The 25,301-nt window shown below is 32.7% G+C and overlaps 1 pseudogene; it reads left to right on the top strand.

Moving 5' to 3' along the window:
* The first annotated feature begins 63 nt into the window (after window positions 1–63).
* Window positions 64–22,103, top strand: LOC135673941 (DIS3-like exonuclease 2; annotated as a pseudogene).
* Window positions 22,104–25,301: the final 3,198 nt, after the last annotated feature.

Below are 25,301 nucleotides of genomic sequence, written 5' to 3' on the forward strand. Positions count from 1 at the left end.
GCATTAGATAGAGAAGCCTGAATTCGATCCACCAGTGTGTACACATAGCAGCACAAGCTGCCAATGTTGCCTCCAGAGCTTTCTGAGGAAGCATGTTCACTTGTACCAGGTGAGGATAGGCTTGCCTTCTCCATCACTTGGGACATTGATGACACCGGAAACATCACCGTGCGGTGGATCGGCCGATCTGTGATCCATTCATGCTGCAAGCTATCATACGATGATGTGCATGACATCATTGATGGAGGATTTGAGGTTGATGTTTCAGGGAAAATGATACCTAAAATGCATGGGCAGTTTGAGTTAAAGGATGTTGTTGATTCTCTTAGAAGCCTGCATGGGACCACCAAGAAGATGAGGGAGATCAGATTAAGAAATGGAGCATTTTGGATTGAGACTCCTAAGCTTGTCTTCTTGTTGGATGAGAGTGGGAATCCAAATGATAGCTTCCTTGGTGTGAGGAAGGAGTCAAGTTGTCTTGTTGAGGAGTTGATGCTGCTGGCAAATGAATCAGTTGCAGAGCTTCCCAGTGCCCTACTTCGCAGGCATGCTAAGCCTGTGTCAATGAAGCTCAAAGAGTTCCAAGAATTTTGTAGGAAACGTGGACTCGAGTTGGATGCTTCGTCGGATATTATTGATCTATTTTTTCTATATCATTTGCTCTATTACTAATTATGAGCAATGTATAATTTTATGTTTGATCGATGAATTTACTGTTTACTATCATCGATGTTATTGAGACGATCATCTCTATTGATCGTTGTCAACAAAGGGCCGTGTACCACCCCGTAGCCGTGCATCACGGTCGTGCATAGGCAGCGGTCCGCTTGCGAGCGGTGGCGGCACCACGGGCATCCCGCACCGCCTATGAATGCGGTGCCTGTGGAAGGGCAATGGCCACGGATGGCGGCAACCGCTGCTCCTGTGGACAGAGGGCAGCGGCAGCGGTCGCGCCAAGGCGGTGGCCAAGCGCGGGTAGGAACCACCGCAGCGGTCGCTAGTGGGCAGATTATATTTTTTATTTGATTATGATTAAATTTAATCATGATTATATTTTTTATTTGATTGGATTTAAGTTTGATTAAAAAAATATAAATTATGGTTTACTTTATAGTTTTCTCATATGAATTATTGATTATACATGTGATAAATAAAATTCAATTATTGTTCTTGGATATTCTTTAGTTATTCACATGTATATATTTGAAATTATGAAATAATATTTACCTTTCACATGAAGGCATGATTTATATGTTATCATGATTATCATATGAGTTTTCTTTTACTAATTAATGTTCAATAATTATTATGGTTATTATTTTATTATTGAACTACTTAGCATTAATATTCAATAATTATTATGGTTGTTATTTTATTATTGAACTGCTTAGCATAAATTAAAAAAATTTGATGAATATTATTTGTAATTCATCTCCTTAAGTTTTATCTGACTTGTAGTTACCAAAGTGGCTTGGGATGATAGACTTTTGTGATATGAATTACAATAAATGTCTTATTATTTATAGAATATTTTAGATTATATTTTATATTTTTATATTGGTCCTACAGCCACCAAAGTGATTTGGATCGATAATTTATAAAATATATTATGAAATTAGACTTAAATGATATTAAATAAAATAATATTCACAATGACATGAATCAGGATAAAGAAATTTAGTGAATATTATTCGTAATTTATCTTCCTAAGTTTTATCTAACCGGTAGCTACCAAAGTAGCTTGGGATGATAGGCTTATGGGATATGAATTACAATAAAGTTCATGTCACTTGTGGGATATTTTAGATTATATTTTATCTTTTTATATTGATCCTATAGTCACCAAAGTGACCTAGATCAATAATCTATAAAATATATTATGGAATTCATCCTAAATGATATTAAATAAAATAATATTCATGACGGCATATATAATTATAAGATTTAGACAATCCCAAAGGAGAATCTATTTCAAAAAATTATATGATGGGGTAGGATGATATTGTTTTAGGTATTCTTATAGTTTAGGGTTTATACCTAAAGGTAACAATACTATTCCACAAGGATTGTATCAGTCCTCCAAAAGTGATCTTGAGTGAACATTAGATATGTTAATATTTCACCCAAAGGTGAAATATAGATGATATCAATAGTTCATCATATTTTGAAAACTCAAAGCATTAATGTTATATTATTACTATGGCACTTCCTTTATTGTGTTTTTGTAAATGTCCCTATACTTTCTGAAATAAATGGCTTGAGTATATGTAAGTTGTATTGAGTGAGTGAGACCTTGATCAGATTAATTGAATAGAACATAAATTACTGAAAGTTCTGTGAAATAAATAATTGAGGTGACTGATCAAGAAAGGTATGAAAGACTCAATTTTATGATACTTAGACTTCAGTATAGTTTACAACTAGCACATAAGAATATCTAATGATCAATTTAAATTTTCTGATAAGTCATTAGTTGACACCTTATTATGATAGTATTTGAGAAATTCAAGATTATATCCTCAAAATAAATGATAAAGATATAAGCTCAAGACTCATAATATTTTGAATACTACTCAGGGAGTATGTAATACCAAAATAAGGGTGAAGAATAAGTCACCTGAGTTTATAATTACTATATAAACTCATGAAAGAATATCTTCACAAAAATTATTGCTTTTGTAGCAAATAAAGTTATATGAAGAAGAAATATACTATAAGATTTGATTTGAAATGAAAAAGGTATAAATAGAACCTTTATATGGTTCAAATCAAATATTATAGATATTATTGATGGATTAATTTGATGCTTCATCATATGTTACCAATAATAGTATTCATTAAAATAAAAAGAAAAATTAAGAGGGATAAAACCAAAAGAGAATGAGATATTTATCAATGTAGGGAATCATCTTAAAGTGAATGCGATGTTAGTTTGTATTTATCGCTTATATCTAAAGATAAAGATGATTCAATTTGATAAATCTTGAGAATCTATATTATGTTCTTATAATTCTGTGAATTTTAGTTCTTTACCTAGAATTGTTATAATATTATTTTTCTTTTGGTGGTTGTAAATTTACTATGATTCAATAAAATTAACCTTTGAATTCTGCATAATAGTCTATACAAAATTAATATGAATCATAAGTTTACAATGATTCTACAATTAAATATCGAAGTGAAATGTAGTTTTATAAACTCCTTAAGGTTATGTTTATCACTATATGCTTTTGTCTTAGTAAAAAGAGACATTTTATCACCATATAAATAATTTATTGAGATATGATTATATATATCTAATTCATGTAAAGTCTTTGACCATTTACACTCTTGAAGTGTAAATAAATAAAGTTGATAGACAATCAGATAAAAGAGTCAAGATCATCATATCTAACAAGGGTGATAAATTTTATGGTATTTATGATGAACCCAATTATAATTCTTTTGCTAGATTCTTAAAAAAATAAGGTATATGATTTACCATATGTGTTACAGTAGAATATGATTCCTGAAAGATATCATCGTACCTTATAGATATGGTTAAGAGCAATGATAAGTTATTCTTTTATACCCAAATCAATGTGAGAATAAGCTCCACGGACAACTATATATATCTTGAATGGTGTTCCTAGTAAGTAAATTACATAACTTCTTTTAAGTTATGAAATAATAGAAAACCTAAGTTAAGATATTTATATATTTAAAATTATCCTATGGAGATAAGGATCTTCAACTCACATAAAAGAAAATTAAATTTAATAATTATTTTGAATATTTTATTATCTATTCAGAAAAGTTTAAAGGGGTACATATTTTATTACTTTAATTATAGTACGAGGATAATTAAATCTGGTAACTTAAGATTCCTATAAAATAGCAAATCAGTGGGAGTGAAAATCTTGAAATTTAATTTTGATATAAAGGAGATACAAGTTAATACTCCTTTATTATTCAAGAGATTATTGTTACTCAAACCATTAAATGATTTGATAAAAGTGAATAACAAAATAACATTACTAAACTCCCACATTATATATTGATATCATTATTAATAGTCTTGTAGAATAACCATAATTGATAACTTTGAGAATATCTCAAAGGGAAAGGAATCATGTCATTTATGGTTATTATGTTGCATATCTACAAGAATTATATTATGATATAGGAATAAGAATGGATCCCTTATTTTTGTCATGGGTCATGAAAAGTAATGATTTTGAAAAGTAATATGATGCAATAAAAGAAGAGTTAAAATTAATAACCAGAATGGTGTCTCATAAATTTATCGAATTGTCCAATAATTGTAAAAGAGTTAATTATATAAATGTGACTCAAAGGACAATGTCAAATGATATAATGGTGAGACTTGTGGTTAAAAGTTTTACTCATAAAAAATGCATCGACCATAATGAGATTTTTAATGAACTCGTTAAGAATCATCATGACATTAGTGATTCATTATGAGTTTTGAGTTATATCATAATGATATGAAAATATTTTTAAAAGATCTAGCTTTATATGAGTTACTCTAAATGATTTACAAATAAAATGAAAGAAATATAAAGTTTGGTATGCAAATTCAAGAATCCATTTATGACCTTAAACAAGCTTCAAGATAATGATATATAAAGGTTCTTGATATCATTATTTTAGATTTAAGGTAAATACTATTAATTAATATTTATATCAGTGGAACCAAGTTTATTATATTGGTCTTATGTATGGATAATATTTTACTTTACCAATAGTGATCTTGATTTATTATACTAAATCAAGAAATTTGTCACTAAGAATTTTAAGATGGTTGATATGAATGAGACATCTTATATTATTAACATTGAGTAATTCAAAGATAGACCTTAATGATTATGAAGATTATCTTAGAAAGAATATATCTACCGAGTCTTGAAAATATTTTAATATACAGCTTTGTTAAGTCAATCATAAAAACAAAGTTTTAGTCAATAGTAAATATTTTAAAATGACTTGAAAAGAATCAGATAAATAAGATATTCTTTGTATATGCGCAGTTGAAAGTCTATGCTCAAGCCTGTGTTAGAAAAGATGTCAGTTTTTACAATTAAAATGTTGGGTATATATTGGAGTTACCAAGAAGTATAAACATTAAAGGACTACAGAGAAAGTAATAAGATATTCGGAAGGGACAAAGGATTATATACTCACATGTATGAAATTATATCAGCTTGAAATAATAGTTTTTTTCAGATGCTGATTATATAAATTGCCTTGATAATAGGAAGTCCACCTTACGGTTAATATCTATGTAAATTAGAGGAGTAATTTATTATTATTAATAATAGAAGTTGTTAGACTCAATTACCAAGTCGTTGAAGATATTTTATGATATTGCAGTAGTTTTCTTCAATAAGAATGACAAGTACTATTGCATCTATATGCATTATGGTATAAAGTATTTGATAGTTAGAGAAGATGAGTCCAGAAACATCTAATGTCAATTAATTACTTAAGTTCTACTATATTGATTACTGATCCATTCACTTAGGACTTACAGTCTAAAGTATTTTAAAAGAACATGTTCTTATGATTGGGTTTGTGAGCAACCCATAAAGGATATGGTGATGCATGTTTTAGTGGATACTATAATTGACATTCTTGCTTACGTACTTAAAGTTATTTGTTTCTGCTATCCTATTCACAATTATGTATGTACATATTATGGTTGAATGTGATGATAGGATTGTCTTAACAAGACAAATTATATGGGTCATTTTGGATTGTATTAAGAAAGGCTCACAGTATTGTGGTACATAGAAGGAAATGTGACTCTAATGGCATACAACTGTTATGACTCATATTGTTAGTCAGACTTAATATAATAATATTATTATTATTGAACTTATTGGCCTATTTTCTAAAAATTCATGCACGTGTATATAGTTTTTCTAAAATTTCAAAATCCAATTAAGTCAAAATTTTTCTAAATAAATTTTATTTATTTATTTTTTTATTTTAAATCCTTTTGTATATTACTAATTAATGGGCCAAGTGGGAGAATGTTAGATTATGTGGCTCTATTTAATTAAGTAAGATATATTATAGATATGATTGGATTCTGGTCATTGGCCAATAGAAAAGAAGTCGATGTTAAAGTAGGATTCCTTAGGAGATAAATATGATGGGAGGAACTCTCCTAATAACTTATCCTAGACTCTCTACTCTCGCCTATAAATTGACAGGACCTCTAGGGGCTAAGGGTGCATCTGAGTGGTCTTGTGAAAAGATAGGAAGAGAGGAGAAGGATCTAGTTCTCCTTGTAGATCCTTGTAGATTGATATTTCAGATCCGAAAATGGAGTGCTTGTAGATCAGATAAGGTTTATTTTTCTGAACAATAAGAAAGGTATGCATCGTAATATTGTTAGATCCAATTTATTTGATTTCAATCTTGGCATAAAAGTTTTTTTATATTACATATAGCATGATTACATATTTTATGCTTACAGTTTATATGGAGAAAAGGCAGAGTAGTGGTAGTCTTTATTTTGATAAGGAGGCTACAGAATCTGAGAAAGGTAGAGAAGCATTGTTGTCTGCCACTGTGAGATGTGGAGTTCCTACATCTGAAGTGGTATCTGAAGTTGTTGCATATTGTAATGAAAGAAAAAGAGCTAGCAAGCATGCTGAGCAATCTGCAAAAAATGTTTTATCTTTGGGCTTTGCTGAATAACGAGGTAATTTTATTTATTTTTTTCACTTACGGTGTTTTATTTTTCTAAAGAATAAGTGATGAAGATGAATTTTGATCCTAATATTTATTTATTTTTACTCTTATACCTAAATATTATAAGGATATCATATGTTTTGATATCTTATAAATTGAGAAATAAAATATATAATAAGGATATCATATGTTATGATACTCTTATACCTAAATATTCCATAAGATATCTGACTTTCAAAAATGAGAAATGTATAGTAGATATAAAAAATCTGAAAAAAAATATATCAACCAATATCTCTTGGAAAAAGGAATTTTCTATATTATAAAATTAAATAGTAGTAACATCACAAATATATTATGATTATACAAAAGATATATAACTTCTTGCAGCTCAACAGATAGCTACTGATTATATTACGATTAATTTGTTGCTATAGATAAAAAATAGTGATCATACTTGATTGTTTTTATTGGCATTTTGGGTTGGGAATGAGAAATTGATCTTTATATTGTCATTATTATTTGTAGGTGATGTTTTCTGATGCCAGGGTATTAAGAGTAGGATCAACTTTCATGCCAGGGTTCTACATAAACAAATTTGCTGTAAGATCTTAGCACCTCATCTTGATATAAATTTGCACATTTACTGCTATATTAATCTCATTGATTCTTCTTCTTTTCTCATAGATCGAGAGGAGGATATATTTTGGTGAATTTGAAGGATTGATTGTCGAATGGACTGAAACTACTGGTACATTAGTTCTTAATACACTGAAGACTAAACCCTTATAGAGAAGTGATCTTTCTGAGACGTGTCGTGTGATTGAAGATGTAGTGTTAATGATGAGCCAAATAGTTACACCCGAAGATCAAAATGAATATATCTCTACAGTTCTCAGTTGTTGTAATAGAGAAGGCAATGTAACTGCGACAGCTCCCCAATGCTTTCCTTTGGTGATTCGAGTTTTATCCACCATTCCTGTGGCTGTTCATGCTGTTGGAGGAAGCAAAGGTCATGTACACATCATGGTAAGACTATATATGCACTAATGATTTAGATAAGGTCAGAAGAAGAAGTTTCCAAGTAGAGGTATCAATTATGTTCACAGGTACGAGCACGAGGAATAAATGCAAATGGAGGTATTTTCTATTATTCGCATGGTGATGGAGCAGGAAAGGGTAAAAGCACTTTCCTTCTTCCCTCGTGCCCATCCTCATCATGTCAATATGTGAGTCAACATGATTCAAATCAAATCAAAGTTGGGTTGAGCCTTGTTAATTTTCCTATAAAATTCACTCCTCTTGTACACTATAGGTGTTCATCGTTCGTAGTGGCAAAACTGTGTCTCTATTCTGCACTCCAAGCCAATCGGTGTAAACTGTCTCTTATACTCTTCCTCAAATGGTATCCACATAATACTTCCTCTTTTGAATCTACTAATCATTACATGAATGATATCATACTTTCTGTTCTCCTTAAGAAAAATATCTAAAATGATTTCACCCTTACTGATTTCTGGATTGTGAAGAGCACTTTAAGTTATTTTCCCTAAGAGAAGTCAGAGAACCTTGAGAGATCGATCAGGTAGTTGGAGTCTTCGTACATTCCCCCCACGCTCTCTTGGAATGCTAGTATATTGTTGTGTTTCTCTTGAGGGCACATGAGAAACAAAGCCATCCTTGAGAATGATGGTACAAGTGAAGCTGCTTATGTTGGCACTAACCCTTCATGGTTGAATTCCGGGAGTTCTATTTTAGGGTCTTTAGATTACAATGAGTTTGAAAGAGATTGTTCCACAACGTAATCTTCAAGAACATCATTTTTGAACCAAAACAATATAGCGAAGACCAATGCAGTTTAGAGACTGGGTAGAATGTCCAATGCAACTGTGGAGCCCATTGGACACTAGGTAGGTCAAAGACAGAAGCCCCATGTCCAATGATTTCACCCTTCGTCCATCGCCCTCAGTCGCCCTTGTCATCTTTGACTGTCACTAGAGCTAAACAAATACGCGAGTGCCAAATAAAACTCTCTTGATGGTAGCATCCATCGTAACTATAGCCTTCTCCTCCGGCATTGACTTCACATCATCAGAGGTCTCCCTCCCTATCTTAAACCCTAAATATTAAACTCTAAACTCTAAATCCTCAACGCTAAACCCTAAACTATAAAACCTAAACCCTAAACCCTTATACAAAAATACTAAACCCTAAACATTAAACCCGCAACTCTAAAACCTAAACCCAAAATATCAAACACTCAACCCTAAACCCTCAACCCTCAACCCTCAACCCTCAACAATAAATCATAAACCCTCAACCCAAAACCTCAAACCGTCAACACTAACCCATAAACCCTACACTCTCAACTCTCAACCCTCAACCTTAAATTTTAACCATAAACCTTAAACCCTAAAGCCTCAACTTTAAATCCTATACCTTGAACCCTCAACCCTAAAACCTAAACCATAAACCCTCAACCTTAAACCCTAAATCGAAAATACTCGACCCTCAACTCTAAGTCATATTTCCATCTACTCTGATCTTCTTCTTGAAGATCCATTTACAACCAATGGGTACAAAACACTTGTGTGTATCATGTTGAATCTCATATTTTGATGATGAAATCAATTAATAAGTTTGTTATCTAATATGTGTTTTGAGTGTCGTAGGACTATCTTCGATCATGGAGAGATAACTTAATTAAAGTAGAAAGAATCAATGTTGGGCCGAAGTGAAACAAGTTAGAAGATTAGACGTCTAGCTGAATGATTGGTCGATATGTCGACAGAAGGCTTCATGCTATGAGTTTGAGCTTCGGGCCAAGAAGATCATACATTACGCTAAGGAGATCCGATGTTGCGGGAAGACGATATGCCGATTGGGTAATATACCGAAGGAGAGGATGATACGTCGAAGGGTCGAATGAAGTGCTAGATAAACTAATGATATGTCGAACAATATGTGATTAATACATTATAATAATTTGTCTAGATATCAAATGACTAGAACCAAAGTATCTTTTACAAATAAAGAAAGAAAGGCTCTTGAAAGACTCTTAATTGATGAAGACATCTGAGTAGTTTCCATCATGATTATGGCCATGACATAGAAGACTATCATGACTTGAAGGAACAAATCGAAGGACTCATTCATTGGGGACACCTCGAGAGGTTCGTCCGAAGGCACTGGGAGGAGATATCTTCTTAGGTCGTAAAGTCTACACCCAAGCTGCCACTGAAAAGCGCTTGAGGTCAGAAGACGACTCAAAAATAACCTTTAAGGAAGAAGAGACGGAGTACCTCGATCCAAATTAAGATGATGCCTTTGTAGTCTACGTAAGGATGATTAATGCCCGAGTAAAGAGGGTTATGATTGATATAAGTTGATCTATCGATATCTTCTACTTTGAAACTTTTTAAAAGCTTGGGCTTTTGGCTAACGATCTCATCCCTATTATTTCTTCATTGATGGGGTTCATTGGCGACTTTATCTCCCCTCTCTAGACTCTAATCCTACATATTACGGTTGGGGACTAGCCTTGCTCTAAAACAATGATGACCAAATTTATAGTAGTCGACATTCCCTTAGTTTATAATGTCATTATAGGTCGACCCACACTCAATAGGCTGAGGGCAACGGTGTCAACATACCATATGGTTATATATATATATATATATATATATATATATATATATATATATATATATTAACGATCAATCATCATCTGACATATAATCACCATGTGAAAGTTATCATGGATGGAAAAGGTCCATGTTATCCTCCACCCATCTGCTCGCATGGACAAAATTATAAGAGAGAGACGTTTGGACAATTACAAATTGTCCTCTCTAAGGCCAGGTGACATCTCGAGAGTTTGATACTTTTACTTCGAAGTCATCTCAGCCACCACCTTAAACACTCCTATGTCTTTAGATTTAGACAATGTCGGATTGACTCATATATCAATAATGATTTTTCTACATTAATAATAAAATTATTTTATTAATAAATAAAATATGGTAACACACTACCCACACATTATATCAGAAAATAACATAAATTGCTAATCCATTTTTTAATTATCTCTATTACACCTTTTATAAGCCTAAGTACTGCAAAAGAGAGATTTAGAAATAAAAAATCACAATTATATCAAACTAAATAAATCATTTGTTCTTTCCTTGTTGGAAGAAGATAACATCCTAAATTTATCTTGAAAATAATCTTCTAAATTTTATTTATAATCATAAGTTAATTTTTTTATTTTTTTTTTATTTTCTTTCTTTGTAATCTAGAAACTACATTAGAATTATTTCACATATCGCAACTTGTGATCGAGAAATAGTAGCTCCTTAACTAATTGAATTTATTCAAATAAGATATAAACTAATTTGGTATATATCAGACTCCCCCTATTGATGCGACACGTATCAAACTCCTCCCATCAGTAGGTGTGCATTGTAAGCTTTTAAATTAATTTAATTAACTTTTTATTTATAAACTAAAATACACTTATTGATTTTCTAACTAAAATAAAATAAATACGCTTATCAAGAATTTTAATAAAACAAAATAATATTTATTGTATTAATACCTTTAAAATATAAAATATTTCCCATAATACCTTTAAGTAATATTTCCTATAACAATAAGGCATAGTTTTATTATTTTTAATTAATATGAAATCAAAGATAGAAATTAAAATCTCATACATTTTTATAAGTCTTCCTCTTCTCCTATTTAGTTGGTTAGAATTATTATCTTCTCATCCATCTTAAGTGATCAAAGAATTTGATCATGCGAAAAGATTTGTGGAGATATTCTAAATAGGTTCTCCATCTAAACCAGAGGTTCGATAGTGGGGAAAGATTTGAGGAGGTTTTCAATTCTAGGTAAGCTATTTAATTATTTCATATTTTAAGTGATAATATGTTTTGTTTTTAAGATTAATTATATGAATATATTTTTATGCATATTATATCATATTCATCGTTCATGAAAATATGCAATCAACTCTTGGCATAAATAATTGTAGAAATTCTCTTTCTAACCGATGTAAAATAAAATTTTGAATTATAATATGATGTTAAATAATTAATCTTATCAATTTGATTTGTTAAGATAATGTCACAAAATTATTATATTTTATTATTTTCAATTTTATCTATTTTATTCAATTATTTAGATGAACTCTAAAATTTATAAAAAATGAAAATTAGATTGGGTAGTGTTGGAACTTACCCAACTCGGATCGGATCAAGGCTTGGGCGCGAGCCCGATCCAAATGGGCTTGGTTCGATTCCTAGTTATCCTAGTGGCTGAACCCAATTCGGGTCTCCGCATGGGTGGATTGGCAAAGACCAACGGCCAACCCAAGTCGAGGTAAGCATAATTAGGTCGGTTTAGGCTTATTAAGCTTGGCTTAGTCCTAATTCGGTCTGCTTCTGGTCGGTTCAAACTCATTTTGGTGGTTTCAATCTGATATCATATCGGTTTACAGATCGATTCTGACTTGTTGAGTATGGTTCAAGGAGAAATTAAACCTAATTAGAGTCGGTTTAGCCTGGTTTAATAACAATTGGGCTTAGTTGGAGCCGGTTTAGTGTGTGGCTCAACGTATGCTAAATTCATTCGACCAGATTGGTTGGCTAAGTCAAGCATACTGAATTATGTGTATTTATGATATATGAAACTCTTAATATAAATAATCAAAAAAGTTTCACAAGTAATAATTGTCTTATGATTTTTCAGGGTTCTTACAAAACTTTCTAGTTCCAAAATTTATTGAATTATTTTATTTATTTATTTATTTATTTATATTCAGATAAAGAAAAAGATCGAGTCCTCTTCTCGAAGTTTTTATTTTAATTTATATAAGCAAAATGAAATATGAATTAATTAACGACGTTCAGTCAATGATCTGAATTAATTATCTCGACGTAGCTGCCAAGAGGCCGACATAGCAGCGGCGCAGGCGACACCATGGCCTTCCTACCAGGTTGGCCTTAGCGCTTCCATCCTCTTCGTTCCATCTGCTCTCCTTCAAGATTTGACCGAAAAATCTGTTCTTTTTCTTTTGTCTGATGTTCTGCAGGGATCCCGAATAACCACCCTTTGCCGACTTCCTCTGTTCCTGTTGTTGTGGCAGCTCCTCCACGCAATTCGCAGATGAACTTTGCTCTTCATTGGCCAGAGCAGGCAGTCAAAGAGGCGATCGAGGTAAACCTGTTGTCTGCTACAATAGGAGATGAACTCTTACGGTGGAAACCATACTGATCGAGTCTTTGATCTTGCAGAAAGGTCGTGCCTTTAAAGCAACATTTCGCGTGAACGCATATGACCGGAAAGAGGTCAGTAACAAAGCTTGTTCTTTACTGTTCTTGCAGAATTCTTATCGGGTGTTTGTTTCTTGGCTGCTGCAGGCCTTCTGTACCGTCACGGTCTCCCGGTGGACGTTCTCATTAATGGAGCTGGTGTAACCGTTATTATTAAATATCTAATTTAATAATAATATAATCATTCTTATTAAGATTCATAATTTATTATCATAAATTTTTTCGTTAATTATGGTTTAAATGATTTCAGTTTTTTATTTTTTAAATATTAAACCGTTATTATTAAATTAAATATTTAATATCATTAAAGTTCTTCGTTATGATCCCAACATTAAAAATTTGAATTAATTTTTGAACGTTATGATTTGGTGATAATAAATGTTCTTGATGGGAGAACATCTATATATATGAGGATTTTGGTTCCTGAGCTCAATATCTCTTTGAAGCGAAAGGCTTTCCTACACCATCTAAAGCGAGAGTTCTGAGCCGAGAAGTACCAAAGTTCAAGAAAAAACCTCTGCAGAAATTCTTGGCGACAATGGCTGGAGGTACGCTATTTTATTTCCGCATAAGTTTTTATTGTATTTCTATTGTAACGATTTAGAAACACAAGTTGGTTTAAGTCATTTCTTACATTTGGTATCAGAGCCTTTTGACTTCTGCCTTGATACGAAACAGTTTTCATTTTTTATGCCATGAAAATGATTTGATTTTGGTTTCTTCTTGGAAACTTCTTGATATATTTTATTGAAAATCATGAGGAAATATCATTTTCAACATTTTAGTTAGTAAAATGCTCATATTATGTATGCATATTTAGTTATATTAAATTATGCTTATGAGCAAAATTTTTTTTAATGTTTAAAATGTCTAGTGATCCATATAATCTTAATTAATTAAGAATTAGCCATAACATTTTTAATTAATTAAAATTATATATAAAATTAAAATAAGGATCACATAAGTAATTAGACATCATATTGTGATTGATTATATTTCATATAATAATTGTTATCCCACAAGATCTTTTATTATATTTAATATAATTAATCAGGATAAAATATCAGATTATTTTCATAATTTACCCACAGGGATTATGAATTGGAATATAATTTGATAGTTTTATCATAAAGACCATATGAATTTATTTGAATTAAGAATTTAGCCCACAAGCAATTTTTATGTCATGAGATTCATATTTTTGGCATGTTTCACATTGGTAAAACATGTAATTTAGTCTATTAAGCTTCAAATTTTGACATAAGCATGTTTGATTTTATGCAGTTTCTCAAACTATTAATTTCTCTGATATTCGATGTGATATTCCCGAACTTAATGGCGATAACTATAAGATATGGAAAGAGAGAGTTCTCCTCCATTTAGGGTGGATAGATATCGATTATGCTATCAGGAAAGACGAACCACCTATAGTCACTAATACCAACACTCCAACTGAGATCACGTTATATGAGCGATGGGAGCGATCTAATCGGCTCAGCGTGATGTTTATCAAAACTAAGATGACTGCTGGCATACGTGGTTCTGTTGACCAGCATGAAAATGTCCGAGACTTGCTAAAAGCTATTGATGAACAATTCGTCACTTCGGATAAGGCACTGGTAAGTACCCTTATTATGAAATTTTCATCTCTTAGACTCATCAACATAAAGGGTGTGCATGAGCACATAATGCAAATGCGAGATATTACGGCTCAACTTGAGAAACTTGAGGTTAATATGTCAGAATCCTTCCTGGTGCACTATATTCTAAACACCCTTCCACCTCAATATAGCTCTTTTAAAATTTCATATAATACACATAAGGACAAATGGTCAATCAATGAATTAATAACCATGTGTGTTCAAGAAGAAGAGAGGCTAGTAATGGAATTGGGTGAGAATGCATTAGTAGTAACCACTCGAGGAAAAAATAAAACTGACAAACATCAAGCTAATCAGAAAGCTCATCAGCAGGGAAACGGTAAAATACCACCCCAAGCTGATATCAAGAAAGAAGTAAGGTGTTTCTTTTGTAAAAGAAAGGGACACATGAAGAAGGAATGCACGAAATTCCAACAATGGCTTGAAAAGAAAGGTAAACCAACCTCATATGTATTTTATGAATCTAATATGGTCAATGTTAATATTAGCACCTGGTGGATTGACTCTGGATCAACAATCCATATTGCAAACTTTTTGTAAGGTATGCAAAACCTAAGGAAGCCAGTGGAAAGTGAGCAAAGCATCTTATTAGGAAAGTGAGCAAATGTAGAAGCAATTGGAATATGCATTTTAACTTTAAGTAGTGGTTTTGTTTTAAAATTGGAAAGAACCTTTTATGTACAAGTTTCTCACGAAACTTAATTTCTGTTTACAGACTTGTACCATTTGGGTATTCCTTTAATTTTAAAGACACATCATTTTGTTTATTACATAAATCTGATTGTATTGGGAATGGTATTTTGTCTGACGGTCTTTACCGTATTTTATTACAAAATGATAATACTCAAAGTTTAATACATGTTCACGTTGGCATTAAGAGGTGTAATATTAATGAGAACTCTTCTATATTATGGCATCGGAGATTAGGACATATCTCCATAGAGAGAATTAAGAGATTAGTTAAAGATGGGGTACTTAGTACTCTTGATTTTACTAATTTTAAGACTTGTGTGGATTGTATAAAGGGAAAGTAGACCAATAAGTCCAAAAAGAGTGCTAATAGGAGTTCATACTTATTAGAGATAATTCATACTAATATATGTTGTCCAGACATGGACATACATGTTCAGAAATACTTCATCTCCTTTATAGATGATTACTCACGATAGATATATGTATATATATTTGCTTCATAACAAAAATGAAGCATTGGATGCCTTCAAAGTCTTTAAGGCTGAAGTTGAGAACCAATGTGGTAAGCAAATTAAAATTGTGAGATCAGATAGGGGTGGAGAATATTATGGTAGATATACTGAAAATGGACAAGCACCTGGTCCTTTTGCTAAGTTTCTTCAAGAACATGGGATTATTGCCCAATACATTATGCCTGGTTCTCCAGACCAGAATGATGTTGCAGAAAGAAGAAACCGAACCTTATTAGACATGGTGCGGAGTATGCTTAGCAACTCCAGTCTTCCTAAGTTCTTATGGATTGAAGCACTAAAGACGACTGTGTATATATTAAACCGAGTTCCAACCATGGCTGTCCAAAAGACACCATTTGAACTATGGAAAGGTTGGAAACCGAGTTTGCAACATATGCACATTTGGGGATGTTCGTCTGAAGTTAGGATATATAATCCACAAGAGAAGAAACTGGACCCGAGGACTATTAGTGGGTATTTCATTGGATATGCCGAAAAGTCCAAAGGTTACAGGTTCTATTGTCCATCTCACACAACTAGGATTGTGGAATCAAGAAACGCTAAATTTCTTGAGGATGATGTGATTAGTGGGAGCGATCATTTTAGGAACATAGTTTCCGCACATGATCATATAGAATCTCAACCTTCCATATCAAATGATAGATTGGTTATAGTTTATAGCACTCCTTAAGTACAAACTAGTGCTGAACAACCAATCATTGAAATTCCACAAGTTGTTGATAGTATTCTAATAGATCAAGCAGTTCAGGAATTACAACAAGCTCCTGAACAACTAGTTGAACCACAAGTTCCTTAAGGAACCATTGGTACAACATTAAGAAGATCTACTAGAAATAAAAGATCAGCAATTCCTAGTGATTATGTTGTATATCTACAAGAATCTGATTATAATATTGGAGCCAAAAATGATCCTGAAACATTTTCACAAGCCATGAGTTGCAAAGAATCAAATTTATGGTATGATGCCATGAAAGAAGAGATGAATTCCATGATGAGCAATGAAGTCTGGGATCTTGTAGAGTTGCCTAATGAAGCAAAGGCCATTGGTTGCAAATGGATCTTTAAAACTAAGAAAGATTCGTTAGGCAATATTGAGAGGTACAAGGCAAGACTTGTTGCAAAAGGATTCACTCAAAAAGAGGGAATCGATTATATGGAGACATTTTCTCCTGTATCTAAGAAAGATTCTCTACGTATTATTTTGGCATTAGTTGCTCATTTTGACCTTGAGTTGCAACAAATGAATGTGAAAACAACATTTCTTAATGGAGATCTAGAGGAATAGGTTTATATGAAACAACCTGAAGGTTTCTCCTTTAGTGTTGGTGAACACTTGGTTTGTAAGTTTAGGAAGTCTATATACGGCTTAAAACAAGCCTCCTGCCAATGGTATTTTAAATTTCATGAAGTGATTTCTTCATTCGGATTTGTTGAAAATCCCATGGATCAATGCATATACCAGAAGGTTAGTGGGAGTAAAATATGTTTCTTTGTTTTATACGTAGATGATATTTTGCTTGCAACCAATGATAAGGGTTTGCTGCATAAGGTGAAACAATTCCTTTCTAAAAATTTTGACATGAAGGATATGGGTAAAACATCTTATGTCATTGGCATTAAGATCCATAGAGATAGACCTCGAGGCATTTTAGGTCTATCACAAGAAACCTATATCGATAAACTTTTAGAAAGATTTCGGATGAAGGATTGTTCACCAAGTGTTGCTCCCATTGTGAAAGGTGATAGGTTCAATTTGAACCAATGCCCAAAGAACAAGTTTGAAAGGGAATCAATGAAAAACATCTCATATGCTTCTGTCGTAGGAAGCTTTATGTATGCTCAGGTCTATACTAGACCTGATATTGCATTTATTGTGGGGATGCTAGGTCGATATTAGAGTAATCTAAGTATGGACCACTATAGAGCTGCAAAGAAAGTGATGAGGTATCTACAAGGAACCAAAGATTACATGCTTATGTATAGACATACAGACAATCTGGATGTGATTGGTTACTCAGATTCAGACTTCGCCGGTTGTGTTGATTCTTGTAAATCAACATCATGATATATTTTTATGATGATCGATGGAGCTATTTCTTGGAAAAGCGCTAAGCAAACCTTGACTGCTACTTCTACCATGGAAGCTGAGTTTGTTTCTTGTTTTGAGGCTGCTTCACATGGTGTATGGATTAAGAGTTTCATTTTTGGGCTTAGAATCATGGATTCTATTTCTAAGCCATTAAGAATTTTCTGTGATAATTCAGCCGCTGTCTTTATGGCTAAAAATAATAAAAGAGGAAGTCGAAGTAAACACATCGATATTAACTATTTAGCCATAAGAGAACATGTAAAGGAAAAAAAAGTGGTCATTGAGCATATTAGCACTGAATTGATGATTGCTGATCCTTTAACGAAAGGCATGCCACCTCTGAAATTCAAGGATCATGTAGAGAAAATGGGACTTGATTCCACTTTGTAATGATATTGAAACTATTATATATTGTAAAATTTTCTCATTCATGTGCACATTATTTTGAGAAAATATATTGTTACTGGACCAAGAATAAACATAAGGTTTATTCATTAAGTAATATTGTCATATTAAGATTAAGAAACTAAATACATCGTGATACATGGATGATAATACTCGCTCTTAGAGGACTTATCGCTATGATTCATGTATTTATTTCTTAAGAAAATTGTTCAAGAAAAATTAATTCAAATTATTAAGATAAATGTATGGACCAAGTGGGAGAATGTAACCATTATTATTAAATATCTAATTTAATAATAATATAACCGTTCTCATTAAGATTCATAATTCATTATCATGAATTTCTTCATTAATTATGGTTTAAATGATTTCAGTTTTTTATTCTTTAAACATGAAACCGTTATTATTAAATTAAATATTTAATATCATTAAAGTTCTTTATTATGATCCAAACGTTACAAATTTGAATTAATTTTTGAACGTTATGATTTGGTGATAATAAATGTTCTTGATGAGAGAACATCTATATATATGAGGATTTTGGTCCCTGGGCTCAATATCTCTTTGAAGCGAAAGACTTTCCTACACCATCTAAAGCGAGAGTTCTGAGCCGAGAAGTACAAAAGTTCAAGAAGAAACCTCTGCAGAAATTCTTGGCGACAATGGCTGGAGGTATACTATTTTGTTTCCGCATAAGTTTTTATTGTGTTTCTATTGTAATAATTTAGAAACACAAGTTGGTTTAAGTCATTTCTTATAGCTGATGCACAAAACATAGCGGTATGTTCATTCGGTATGTCTTTGCAGATCACATTTGCGTAGTGTGATGATTCCTTTACGTTATTATGTGTAGATAGAAGGTGATGTGGTCGCGGTAATGTTGGATCCTGTTGTGTACTGGACCAAGTTGAGAGGATCGAATGATGCTCTGATCTCCAAGGCATCAACCGATTCAACTTAGAACAGGGACTCCGAGCAGGGAGAAGCTGCAAGAGCTTTGGAGGGAATACGTGCTACGTTGAGTTGCAATCCATCGAAGCGACCAACTGGGAGAGTCGTGTCTATCATCAGAAGCTCTCCTCGTCGTGAAGCAGTGATTGGTCTTCTTGCTTCGAATCCATGGTTTCCTGAAGGAGAAGAATATGGAAGAGAGTTGGATTACATAAAACTCATACATACAAATTCCAAATTGCCAATGATGGTAATCACTGTGGAAAGTCTTCCAGGTTGTGCAAAGGAAAGGCTCATCAATGGCGATGTATCAATTGAAAGGGAATTGGTAGCCGCTCGAATAAAGGTGTGGAAGGAAGGAAGTGTCTGCCCCAAAGCACATGTTATCCGTATGTTGGGACGAGCTGAGGAAATTGAGCCACAGATAAGTGCTGTATTGTTTGAGCATGCAATCAGAGCTGCATACTTCTCTCCGGAGTCTTTGTCTTGTCTTCCAGAAGCACCATGGAAGATCCCTACGGAGGAATATGAGACCAGAAAGGACCTTAGATACACTTGCACCTTCACAATCGATCCTGCATCTGCTACCGACCTCGATGATGCATTATCTATCGAAAAGTATTCCGAATCGGTGTCCACATCGCTGATGTTTCAAGGTTTGTACTTCCAGACACAGCATTAGATAGAGAAGCCCGAATTCGATCCACCAGTGTGTACACACCGCAGCACAAGCTGCCAATGTTGCCTCTAGAGCTTTATGAGGAAGCGTGTTCCCTTGTACCAGGTGAGGATAGGCTTGCCTTCTCCATCACATTGGACATTGATGACACCGGAAACATCACCGTGCGGTGGATCGGCTTATCTGTGATCCATTCATACTGCAAGCTATCATATGATGATGTGAAGGACATCATTGATGGAGGATTTGAGGTTGATGTTTCAGGGAAAACGGTACCTAAAATGCATGGGCAGTTTGAGTTAAAGGATGTTGTTGATTCTCTTAGAAGCCTGCATGGGATCACCAAGAAGATAAGGGAGATCAAATTAAAAAATGGAGCATTTTGGATTAAGACTCCTAAGCTTGTCTTCTTGTTGGATGAGAGTGGGAATCCAAATGACAGCTTCCTTGGTGTGAGGAAGGAGTCAAGTTGTCTTGTTGAGGAGTTGATGCTGCTGGCAAATGAATCAGTTGCAGAGCTTCCCAGGATGTGCATTACTTTGCAGGTATGCTGAGCCTATGTCGATGAAGCTCAAAGAGTTCCAAGAATTTTGTAGGAAACATGGACTCGAGTTGGATGCTTCGTCATCCGGCAAACTTCAGCTCGCACAACCCAAAATGAGAGAGAAACTGAAGAATGATCCTGTGTTGCTTCAAATTCTTTTGGCACGTGCTGCAAGGACAATGCAATTAGCAGTCTATTTTTGCACAGGAGATTTGAGAGGCAGAGAAGATGAGTGAGCTCGTTATGGACTGTCATTCCCACTCTACACACATTTCACTTCTCCATTGAGAAGGTATGCTGACATTATTGTACATAGAACATTGGCTGCAGTGGTTGAAGCTGAAGAGGTTTTTGTGGAGAAAAGGCATAGTTGTGCATCTGATTCAGGTGATGGGATTGGCAATAGTTGTTTTACTGGTCTTTATTTTGATAAGGAGGCTGCAGAATCTGAGGAAGGTAGAGGCATTGTTGTCTACAGTTGTGAGATATGGAGTTCCTTCATCTGAAGTGGTATCCGAAGTTGCTGCATATTGTAATGAAAGAAAGAGAGCTAGCAAGCATGCTGAGCAATCTGCAGAAAATGTTTATCTTTGGGCTTTGTTGAAGAACAAGGAAGTAATCTTCTTCTTTTTTGTTTTCAATTACTATTTTTTTCTTTTTTTTATAAAGAATAAGTGATGAACACAAGTTCTAAAATATTCCATAAGATATATCTAACTTTAAAAAATGAGATTGTATAATAGAGATAAAAAAATCTGAAAAATAGAATTTTCTATATTATAAAATTAAATAGTGGTAACATCGCATATATACTGTGATTATACAAAAGATATATAACTTCTTGCAGCTTTAGAGAGAGAAATTGATCATATTATGATTAATTTGCTGACATAGATACAAAACATAGTTCATACTTGATTGTTTTCATTGGCATTTTGGGTTGAGCATGAGAAGTTGATCCTTATGCTGTCATTATTATTTGCAGGTGATGTTTTCGAAGCCAGGGTTCTAACAGTAGGACCATATTTCATGACAGTCTACATATACAAATTTGCTGTAAGATCTTAGCACCTCATCTTGATATAAATTTGTACTTTTACTTCTATATTAATCTCATGGATTCTTGTTTTTTTCTCTCACAGATTGAGAGGAGGATATATTTTGGTGAAGTTGAAGGATTGGCTGTTAAATGGATTGTAACTACTAGTATTTTGGTTTTTAGTACACCAAACATTGAACCCTCGCAAAAAAGTCATCTTCCTAGGAGTTGTCGTGAGATTGAAGATATAGGGTTTACGATGAGCCAATGCCAAATAGTTACCCCCGAAGATAAAAATAAATGCATCACTATTGCTCCGAGTTCTTATAATACAGAAAGCAATGTAACTATGACTCCTCTACGCTTTCCTTCGGTGATCGGAGTTTTATCCATCGTTCTTATGGCTATTCATACTATTATTGAACACAATGGTCGTGTAAATTTCGAAGCAAAACTGTATATACGGTGATGATTTAGACAAAGTTTTATATTTCAATATTGTTTTGACATGTAAAACTTCATAAATATTATTGTTATTATTTATAAATTTTATATTATTAACTAATTTTAATAATAATTATATTTTTTTAAAAAATAAAAATAAATTAATTATGAGAATATAGAGAACTTACGTGTTACCCACCTGACAGGGATAATATTAGTACCCTCCAACTCACCCACTTGATAGGGATAATATTAGCACCATCTAGCTCCCTCGACTGCGTGAACTAACAAACAATAAAGGCATAGGAACAAATTATCATTAACGATAGTACGTCTCAACATCCGCAAATGATAGGGATAATATTGGCTCCCTCCAACTCTCTCCACTATGTGGACTAACAGACAATAAAAGAATGAGATTCAATGATTATTAATGACAACATGCCTCAACTTCCCTAGGCATTAATGATTGACTGCAAATCACTCTCATTAAAGCCTTCGTAGTTTAGTGTAAGGGGGGCCTTGGCTAAGGCATGACCAGATCGCTCAGCGCCTAAGTATAAAAGTCATGCCCCAAGCTAAGTAGGCAATAGCTTCTCTATTCTCTATTCTCTCATTTACACAGCTCATGTTGTTGTCTTCTTCCCCCTCTGCCTCTCACTAACTTAAATATCGGAGGGGTCAAGCCAAGAAGCCTCCGAAATAGATCTATTATGTAAGACTACCAGTGGCTAGGAGATGACCCCATAATAAGGGAGACCCCGTTCTTCTACTCAACCTCCTTGTTACAAAATTAGATCACCCCAATGAACGATCCCCACAACAGATCTATAGATTGTAATGGGAGAAAAAGTGTTATTTTTGTTAAAAAAAATCATATCATCAATTAACTAATTGGACCCTATTTGTCCATAAAATAAAATAAAATTCTCCTCCGAGGAAGGTTGGAGAAGAACAAAAATGCTCCATTGACAAGGTTGTGAGCTATAGAATTGTTTAACATGTTAACGGTTATGAAGTTAAATGTAAATTTTAAAATATTATAAATTAATACTTTATCTTTTAAATAAGATTAGATAGAGTTAGAGAGATAATGAGTTCTTAATTTTATTGATTAAAATATATTTTGAAAGATTTTAAATTAATATTTTATTTTTAAAATTAGATTAGATAGAATCATAAAGATTAAGAATTCTTATATTTCACATCTATAAATATCTGACATCTATTAGATAATTCAAATCTTAAATATTCAAGCCAATAGAATTGAAGTATAAGAGTCTTTTAAAATCTGTAATTATTTTTTTAAGAAGTTTAATAAAATTTTATTTCACGTTTTAATTTTGATCTAATAGTACCTTTTTACTACTATTCGAGAATAGATTGTATTTACATGTGATCATTTCTTTTTCTTTCATATTAACATATTCAAAAGATAAAACACCCACAGATTCAACCAGTTAAAAAAATATCCTAGATTTATTATAAAACAAAACTGCCTTAAAATAATAGGATTTGAGAATAAAGTTTCGCAGATTCAAATGGGAGGCTTTTGTGAGTGCATAAACTTGAGATAGCCCAGAATTCAACTTGGAGCGGAGATGAAGCTTGATGTATGTGTCTTCTAAGATTACGTTGTTGTTACCATCCACAAAGCAAAAGCTAGACCTGCTTTGACATCTTAGCGAAAGAAGGATCCATCACAGTAAACAGTCGATGAATTAGGAATGCACTCAGCTGGGGGTGGATTTGAGGCATGGTGGGTGCTGCTGCTGCTTTCGTTGATCATGGTATCGAGTCCATTAAAGCTGCGATGGCTGCTACCTGCTGAACCAACAAAAATGTCTTTCTTAGAGGAAGATTCATTGCTAAAACCGTGTAGGAAGCTTCGAACACTTGCGTGTTCGGGCAGTGGTGAGTTGCTAGAGGGGTTCTACTCAAGTATTAAAGCTGCGGGAAGATCTGACTTGAATCTAGAGTGGCTGGATTATATGATGATTGTCTAATTATATGATTGAATTTTGATTATGAACATGGATCAATATAAAAAAAGTTTGATTATTATAAGATTTCTTAGGGGATAAACTCCTAATTATTTATCCTAAACTCTCTATTGTCGCTTATAAATAGACAGAACCTTATGACTCAATGTAAATATATGATATTATTGAGAGATGAACTAATTATTAAGAGATTATATATATATTTTATCTCCCTTTGTCCTTAATTCATTGTTAATAGTAATATTTTCAAGGATATGAAGAGAGAAAAAAGTGAATCTAGCTTTTCATACATATACTATATATTTCAAATTCGATGATAGTGCACTTACAGATCAGATAAAAAGTTTCTAAATAATATCGAAAGATATACATCGTATATTTGATCTATTGTTATGTGATTTAAATTTTTAACATTAAAATTTTTCGTATAATAATAATATAATCAAGATATTTATACTTATGATTAATATCAAAGTCATATTTTGAAATCAAATACTTTGGATCATAGAAGTATTTCAAATCTATTTTTTATTTAGATCTGTTTGTTAACACCCGTCGCTTGCAAAAAAGTATTATTTAATTTTAATTTATAATTCCTAAATGATCTACTTATATTGTTGTTCTACTATTCTACTTAGTCTATCATATCGCTCGCTGCTTGTAGACGATCTGAGATTCCTTATGTTTAATCGATGAACCACTATCGATAGATTGTATATCTATGATGTATTGTCGAAGGAGGTGGTCTTCGTTTGTTTGTCTGAAAGAGAACTAGAGAGGAAAAAAAATAACAAAGAGATAATAATAAAATAAAATATAACTATCAAATTCACAAAATATAGGTTTTGCATCAATATACATCTTATGATAGAATAATATTATTTAAAAAAATATGGTATCACATCACCCACATATTATATAGGAAAAGAGTGTAATTTATTAATCTATTATTTTTATGCTCTTTATTACAAGGTATTAGCCCCTTTTTATAAGCCTAAGTATCACAAAAGAGAAAAAAATATAGAGATAAAAAAATATAATTAAATCAAACTAAATAAATTATTTGTTCTTTTGTTATTCGAAGAAGATAACATTTTAAATTTATCTTGAAAATAATCTTCGATGATAGGCTTCCATTTATGTAGAAATAACGATTTGAAATATCTTTGTATTTGTAATCTTTATTTACAATCATAATTTAATTTCTTGTTCTTTTCTTT

Source organism: Musa acuminata, chromosome BXJ1-5 (assembly GCF_036884655.1).
Source record: "Musa acuminata AAA Group cultivar baxijiao chromosome BXJ1-5, Cavendish_Baxijiao_AAA, whole genome shotgun sequence".
NCBI classification, from domain to species: domain Eukaryota; kingdom Viridiplantae; phylum Streptophyta; class Magnoliopsida; order Zingiberales; family Musaceae; genus Musa; species Musa acuminata.